This window comes from Piliocolobus tephrosceles, unplaced genomic scaffold (genome assembly GCF_002776525.5).
Source record: "Piliocolobus tephrosceles isolate RC106 unplaced genomic scaffold, ASM277652v3 unscaffolded_445, whole genome shotgun sequence".
Lineage (NCBI taxonomy): Eukaryota > Metazoa > Chordata > Mammalia > Primates > Cercopithecidae > Piliocolobus > Piliocolobus tephrosceles.
In genome coordinates, this window is record NW_022329309.1 from 1 (window position 1) to 7,490 (window position 7,490).

Here is a 7,490-nt window from a genome sequence, read left to right on the forward strand (position 1 = left end):
TAGACCCAGTACATTGTTTCTGTTTTTGTTTTGAGAGGAAGTCTCACTCTATGGCCCAGGCTGGAGTGCAGTGGAGCCATTTCACTCACTACAACCTCCGCCTCCTGGGTTCAAGCTATTCTCCTGCCTCAGCCTCCTCAGTAGCTGCGATTACAGGAGCCCACCACCACGCCCAACTAATTTTTGTATTTTTAGTAGAGACAGGGTTTCACCATGTTGGCCAGGTTGGTCTCAAACTCCTGACCTCAAGTGATCCACCTGCCTAGACCTCCCAAACTCCTCGGATTACAGGCGTGAGCCACCGCACCCAGCCGGCCTGGTAAGTTTTAATCAACTACTCTGAACTATGCAACAAACACTAGAAAGTAATAGAAAAAAAATTAATCTAAAAACCCTCTGGAGAGTCAAAGAATTGCAGATTTTAAATAGCATGAGTACTTGGATTCATGGTATTGAAAAAGGACCTCGCACTTACCCACATGTACAAACTGCCTGCCCACCTCTATCAGAGTATTTTTCAAGCTCTGCTACAGTTAACTACGTACTGCCCAAAGCCAATCTGTCCCTGCAGATCATAAGCTCTTAAAGACCAGGACTTCAGGAGAACAAGCAAAACTTCAGAGAGAAGGGAGCCACCGAAACAGAGTTCATAGCAATGGGTCGGCAGGAGCTGATGACTGGAGGTGGGCTGTAGCCTTGGAGTCTGGGAAAGCGGCCTGCAGAGAAGGCAACAGGGCCTGCATGACATGCTACAGGGCTGGGAGCCACAGCTGCAGTGATTAGTTCAGTTTTGTCTCGTATGCCTGTTACTTATACATCATCTCTTGTTCAGAAAGAACTTCAGATTGAGTATTTGGACTCCTTGAGCCTTCTGCTGTTTGTCTCCGGGACGTTTAACACTCTTTTTTTTTTTTTTTTTTGAGACGGAGTCTCGCCCTATCACCCGGGCTGGAGTGCTGTGGCCGGATCTCAGCTCACTGCAAGCTCCGCCTCCCGGGTTCATGCCATTCTCCTGCCTCAGCCTCCCGGGTAGCTGGGACTACAGGCGCCGCCACCTCGCCCGGCTAGTTTTTTGTATTTTTTAGTAGAGACGGGGTTTCACGTGTTAGCCAGGATGGTCTCGATCTCCTGACCTCGTGATACGCCCATCTCGGCCTCCCAAAGTGCTGGGATTACAGGCTTGAGCCACCGCTCCCAGCCAACACTCTTAAAAGGGGAAAACTGTCCAGTTCGATTTTGCTTCCTGGGACATTATAGGTTTTTCAAGAGTTTGATGAAAGCATTCACTAAGGAGTGATTCCACTTTCTCTGGTGGCTGAGAAATATGCGTCTGAGGGGCAGCATCTGGTCTCCCAAACAAGCTGAGGTCGGAGTCTCCCCACCTATGGACCTCACCCTGGCTGCCCCCTCATAAATCTGACCTCTAACTGTAACTGCCTTGGCCTCATTCCGTGGGTGTTGATACTCCTGCTTGAAATGCATTTTCAGCCAGCCAAATTCTTGGGAGAGTTTCTTCCACTCTCCAGGCGCTGAGAGCTACAAAGTTCAATCTGGCTTTCCAGATTTTTTTTTTTCTTCCCATTACTAACGGAAGAAATCAAGAAGCGCCAGGCAGAAGGGCCCTGCTCCCACCAGAGCCCAGCCAAAGGCCAGAGCAGGAAGAGCGGCGGTGGGACGCGTGGTGACAGCCCCTCGCCCCCCGGGACCCGCCGGCCTGGGCAGAGGTCGGTGAGGCCGCTGCGGACAGCTCGGGGCCCGCGCCTTTCATTTTCTCCCGCCCAGCAAGTGAGAGGATAAATCACGGGGCGTGGGCAGTGCGCCCCCAGCAACCGCGCACCCTGCGCACAGACCCCCACTACACGCGCGTCCCAGGTGGGGTCGACCCAGACGAGTCAGGGGGCGGCGCACAGCCCCACTAGCAGGGCAGCCAGCACTCACGCGCGCGGGTCCACGCAGCCACCTAGATAAGTGACAAAACACTCAGGAAGCCATTATGCGGGGCCAGGAAAGAGCCCCCACCCAGAGTCACGGACTCCCTCGTCTGAGGGTCCGCGCAGTCCCCTCGGTGAGTCTGGCGAAGCAGTCTCACTGCGAGGTAGGGCGGGGAGGGCGTTGGAGTCTCCACACGTGGTGACCCGGACCCCGTTCCGTGAGTGGGTCCATGCAGGGCCCACTCTGCCGCAGGCGGGAACCAGCCAGGCCGCGGAGGACCAGGCAGAAGCCAGCGCCCGGGTCCATGCAGTCCCCTCCGCGGCAGACGCGGGGAGCCGGGGAGCAGTGGGGACCGGCCGGCACCCGCAGGGCGCCCGGGACCCCCGCGCTGGCCCACGCGGTATCGCAGCAGACGCGAAGCCCCCGGTGCCACCCGAGGCGGAGACACAGCCGAGGCGCACGGACCCGGGGTCCCGACCCGGGACCCTGCGGAGCCCAGCTCTGAGCCGCCACGCCCGGTGCAGAGACCCCCGCCCGGTCCGGAGACCCCGACGCCCGTCGCCCAGTCTCACCTCGGGCCGCCGCTTCCCAGCGCTAACTCCTCGCCGCGGCGCCTGGGCCGACTAGAGCGCCGCTGAGCAGCCGACAGAGACACGGCAGCCTCAACAAGGGAGCCCCTGGGCGGGGCCGCCGCCGCCGCCGCCGCTTCAGCCGGTGTTCCCCGCTCAGGATCCGGCTCTGATCAAGGAGCTGCAGCTGGCGCTGGGCTGAGGCCGGGACACACATCACGCAGGTGTACAGGGCCCCGCCCGCGGCCCGCCGCCCGCCGCCCCGCCCCCAGCGGAGCCGGGCTCCCAAGGCCCGCCCCCGCCCCCGGCCAATGGGGAGCGAGCTGTGCAGAGAGGGCGGGGCCTTAGGTAACATAGGGAGGTTGTGCCTTAGGCCTTAGGTAACATAGCATATGGTTGTAGTCCCAGCTACTAGGGGGCTGAGGCAGGAGAATCACTTGACCTCAGGAGGCAGAGGTTGCAGTGAGCCGAGATTGTGCCACTGCACTCCAGCCTGGCCACAGAGTGAGACTCCATCTCAAATAAATAAATAAAGCCCCTTGAATGTAAGAAATGTGGTAAAACATTTACTCTTTCCCATTCCCTCAATAACATGAAAGAGCTCACACTGCAGAGAAACCTTAAGAATGTAGGAAATGTGGTGAAGCCTTCAGATTTTCGTGTTTGTGAAAATTTGGGAGGCCTCAGACTGGAGAAAAGCCTTTTGAATTTAAATTTGCAGTAAGGCCTTCAGTTGTGTTAGTTCCTTTGGATGACATCAGCTCATTCCTGAGAAAAACCCTATGAATGTCCAGAATGTGGGAATGTTTCATTTCTCTCATACCCACTCAAGGACATATTAAAATGCACACTGTAGCTGGCTGGACCTTGTAAATGCAAGGACGTACACAGGATTAAAACTCTAATAGTTTAGAAACTGCAAGAATATTTTCAGTTTTAACATTCACTTGAAAAGTCATGTGAAATCTCCCACTGGAAAGAAATTCTATAAGTGAAGCTTTTCTAATTTGGAAAGCCTGATGCAAATTAATTATGGTGCAGTGCTTGAAAAAAATGTATGAAATGTTACACAAGTTACACTTAGCCAGTGTGTGGGATTTTCTTATCACTGCTGCTTATCAGCATGCCAAAAGTCGAATCTTCAGACTCAATGCTTGCCGGCCTTAGACATAATGGCCTCACTGCATGTGGAGCTAACCCCAGGAAGGTGGAGTGGCACTCTCTGGAGGATGAGGTGGTCTCCATCAATGTGGGTTGATGGGCTCTTGAACTCTTTCCTGTAACCATGCAGAGAGTCTACACTGCCAGTGATCATGTGCCTCAACTCTTTAGATGTAGAAACTCAAAATATTCAAAATATTCTGAAAGAGTTTCCATTGAAAGGAAAGAGAAAAGAGGTCAGGTGCCACGCTGCAGTCAAGAGAACTAGTAGATGGCTCACAAGAACACTCTGTCGCTACTGTCTGTGCCTCTGTCACAACAAATATCCTGATCCTTTAGTTTTAAGGGTACAGGGCCATTTTCCTCCCTTTCTTACTGGTAGTTCTCAAGATAACTGTATGATATGCTGGGAATGCAATATCCTGATAATCAGGTGACATTGGTCAGAACAGCCCAGGCTCTGTTAGAGTCCCTGCTCGAAACGGAATGTCCTTTAACGCTTGTGTCCAGCAAACCACATCGTGTGAGAAAACCCAAGGTGGGTTCCTTTCTGGGGTCCCTCAGTTGCAGTGCAAGTGAAGCATTTACAGTCAAAACGCCATCGATCTGCTCTGGGTAGCTTTCTTGATCTTGCGGTAGCGGTTCATATTGAATCCCAGACTTCTGTTGTCTTCTGTTTGCTGTTTGTAAGTAATAAATTCACTTCATGGAATTTATGTATGAATGTGTTTGGTCTCATTGTACTCAGAAATGTTGGTAGCCATTGCACAGTGAACCCGCCTCATAATTGGTGAAAACACTTATGGCCCCCTTATGCCACAGCAAGGAGGTTAATTCAATCAAACATAAACTTCATGTTCATAAAACCCTGTAGCACAATTATGACCACGCGGGAGGCCTTTAACAATGGTGATGCTGATTTGAAGAATTCTGAAGGAAGAAATTGACACAAATGGGTTGGGTACATGGGAGTCCCTGAAAACTTAAAGCAACCCTTACTCCCCTCTACCTAAAAAATGTGGAGAAGCTGGGCGCGGTGGCTCAGGCCTGTAATCTGAGAACTTTGGGAGGCCAAGGTAGGCAGATCACAAGGTCAGGGTTTCAAGACCAGCCTGACCAACATAGGGAAGCCACATTTCTACTAAAAATACAAAAATTAGCTGGGCGTGGTGGCAGGCACTTGTAATTCCAGCTACTTGGGAGGCTGAGGCAGGGGAATTGCTTGAACCTGGGAGGCGGAGGTTGCAGTGAGTCAAGACCATGCCACTGCACTCCAGCCTGGGTGACAGGGCAAGACTCCGTCTCAGGAAAAAAAAAAAAAGTGGATAAGAACTGAAACAGGTTTAAAATTGCACCTAATTGGAAATGCAAAGTTTACAAAAATAATATTTAAAATAAAAGGTTCAGTGAGTGCTCATTGAAATTTATGCCTCCACAAAATAGGTTGTGATTAACTTCCACATTTGTTGAAAGCCACCAAAGTTGGGAAGCCTCCGTGTCTGAAATTCACATGTGGCTTAAATAAGAATCATCCCTGGGGATACCCCAAAGTTTAAATATGGTATCCTCTGTGATATTATGAGGAATTACTGTACATAAAACAGGTTGTCTTCCTTTAACTCTGAAAATCATATTACCTTGCCTAAATTCTCCATAACGCATTGCTCTGCAGTATCCTATAGTGGAGACAGGTTTCCTGACCAATGAGCACTAAAATTAAATGTGTGCAATTCACCTATGTTCTTATCAAAATAGAAATCCCCGAATTCCACCAGTTAGAATAACATGACAGAATGTCAGATTTTTGGAATACGTAAGTTTTCTGTAAGGTTATTAGGTATTGATTCCATTTTATTAATGGATATAAATATATTTAGATGACCTATTTCTCCTGTGTTTTAGTCTTAATAGATTGTGTCTTTTAATTCATCCAGTTGGTCTAAGTTACCAAGTTTGTGGGTTATGGAGATTGTAATATTCTTTATTATTTCATCATCCATGGGCTCTCTAATATAAAGATCTCTTTTAATTCTTATGTTATTAGGTTGGTGCCAAAGGAATTGTGGTTTTGGACCATGAATTTTAAATTTTTATAACTAGGCTGCAACACATCTCTATTAATCAAAATAGAACCCATTACAACGGGCGGGGCACAGTGGCTCATGCCCGTAATCCCAGCACTTTGGGAGGCTGAAGCAGGCGGATCAGGAGGTCAGGAGTTTGAGACCAGCCTGACCAACATGGTGAAATCCCGTCTCGACTAAAAGGACAAAAACTAGCCAGGAGTGGTGGCATGCGCCTGTAATCCCAGCTACTCAAGAGGCTAAGGCAGGAGAATCTCTTGAACCCAGGAGGCAGAGGTTGCATAAAAATGAAGGTCCTTTCCTGTCTGCCACTAATTGCCTGTGTGATTTTTGACAAATATTTAGTCCTCGGCCCAATTCTGCTTCCTTTTAAGGCTCCTTCCAGCTCTGAAATTTTGTAACTCTGGTTTCTACTCAAAGCTTCACTTTCCAACTCCCCACACTTGGCTGTTCTAAAACGTTTGTTTTGCCTCCTGATTTTACTTTCCATGCCTTTTTTGTTCTCCTTCACTTCTCATTACTATCCCATAGCCTTTTGGATTTAAGTTTTTCTAGAAAAGTTCCTCCTTTCTCAGCAATTACTTTTCAACTTCCGTTGTCTCTCAAAAAAATATTACAAATGGTCGATTTTGTCTTGGAAAGAAGATCCAGAATGTGTTGGCTTCCTGTTTTGTTGGTGAAATGTCTAGAGCTTGGAGACTGGACTTGGGTCAGGATTCCCCACTAAACCTTCCAAGAGATAGCTTCAGAGCTGCTGGGCGGGCCGCTATTTCTCTCTCTCTGCTCTGTTTTATTAAACTCAATTAATTTTAAATATGCAGGATAGGCCAGATGTGGTGGCTCCAGCCAGTAATCCTAGCACTTCGGGAGGCCAGGCGGGGGGATCAGGAGCTCAGGAGATTGAGAATAGCCTGACCAACAAGGTAAAACTCCGTCTCTACTAAAAATACAAAACTTAGCAGGATGTGGTGGTGCGCAACTATAGTCCCAGGAACGCAGGAGGCTGAGGCAGGAGAATCGATGGAACCTGGAGGCAGAGGTTGCAGTGAGTTGAGATCCCGCAAGTGCTCTCCAGCCTGGGTGACAGAGCTTGACTCTGTCTTTCTCTCTGTTTCTCTCTTTTTCTCTCTTTCTCTCTCTCTATATAAAAGAAAATATAAATATATTTATTCAGGATAAGGACGTATCTAATTCATCTGCTTTTATGGCCCAGTATGAACGTTTAAATGGAAGCCGGAAATGAAACTTTCCGTTTTTCATCAGCTTGTAGTTGCAAGCTGATGGCGACCCCAACAGCCACCACGCCACGCCCCCCCGCAGCTGGGGGCCTCCGATGGCCGGGGGGGAGTCACGACTCGCGATCCGGGCCCAGAGCAGCTGCCTTGACACGCCCCCTGGCAGCTAGGGGACGCCACGCCATGCCCACAGCCACCACCACAGCATGCCCATTAGGCCGGGGGGCGTGGCGTGGCGGCTGCAGGGGGCCCGGATCTGGGGGCGTGGGTGCCCCAGCCTCCCAGCGATACAGGGTCCACAGCCGCCGGGGGGCTTGGCGTGGTGGCTCCTGGGGGCCCGGATTGGGGGGCGTGAGTTTCCCATCCCTCCGCGACCGGGGGCCCCCAACCGCCAGGTGGCAGGGCGAGCGGGCCGCCCGGAGCCCCGGATAGCGGGGGATGGGTCCCCCACCACCCGGGGATCGGGGAACGCCAGCCGCCGGGGGGGACGTGGTGGTGGCCAGGGGCCC

General features: G+C 50.8%; 1 pseudogene; it reads left to right on the forward strand.

The window, feature by feature from the left end:
• The first annotated feature begins 1,993 nt into the window (after window positions 1-1,993).
• On the forward strand, window positions 1,994-3,759 carry LOC111532445 (annotated as a pseudogene).
• Window positions 3,760-7,490: the final 3,731 nt, after the last annotated feature.